The sequence below is a fragment of the Mustela erminea genome, chromosome 10, assembly GCF_009829155.1.
Source record: "Mustela erminea isolate mMusErm1 chromosome 10, mMusErm1.Pri, whole genome shotgun sequence".
Lineage (NCBI taxonomy): Eukaryota > Metazoa > Chordata > Mammalia > Carnivora > Mustelidae > Mustela > Mustela erminea.
Genome location: NC_045623.1, coordinates 53,173,418 through 53,174,129, shown reverse-complemented (window position 1 = coordinate 53,174,129; position 712 = coordinate 53,173,418). Strand labels below are relative to the sequence as shown.

Here is a 712-nt window from a genome sequence, read left to right as displayed (position 1 = left end):
ATCGTTTGCACTGTTTCTTATATTCCACATATGAGTGAAACCATAGGATAATTGTCTTTATCTCATTGACTTATTTCACTTAACATAATACCCTCCAGTTCCACCCACACTGGTGTAAATTGTAAGTATTCATCCTTTCTGATGGCTGAGTAATTTTCCATTGTATACATATACCACTTCTTTATTCATTCATTTGTTGAAGGACATCTTGGCTCTTTCTATAGTTTGGGTATTATAGACATTGTTACTGTAAACTTTGGGGTGCAGGATCGTTATATTTGTATCTTTGGAGTAAGCACACATAGTGCAATTGCTGGTTGTGGGGTAGCAAAAATATGGAATGCTTCACAAATTTGTTTGTCATCCTTGTGCGGGGACCATGCTAATCTTTTAGGTATTACTCCAGTTTTAGTGTATGTGCAGCCCAGGTGAGCACTCCAGACATTCATTTGATCTCTTGTCATTCTGCAAGTGAAACAAATGATGCTTGTTTTAATCTCCTCACAAAATAAAGCTCAAAGTAGATGATGAATATGAATATACTCTGTAAAGCACTATAGAAATATAAGACACTTAACCATGCCTTATATTTGTATTTATATATTTCACATATATAGTTATATATATGCTGTCTTTTTACTTATATATTTTATACTTTGACTTCCATTTGTATTTATTTTGTTTAGACAAACATTTAGTTAGATCTATGTTC

The 712-nt window shown here is 32.9% G+C and overlaps 1 non-coding gene across 1 annotated transcript; it reads right to left on the bottom strand.

Annotated features, from left to right (window-relative positions):
* Positions 1 to 329: 329 nt before the first annotated feature.
* LOC116568335 lies at positions 330 to 436 on the bottom strand. The gene has a single exon (XR_004276557.1). It is a non-coding gene; the product is annotated as a U6 spliceosomal RNA (small nuclear RNA).
* Positions 437 to 712: the final 276 nt, after the last annotated feature.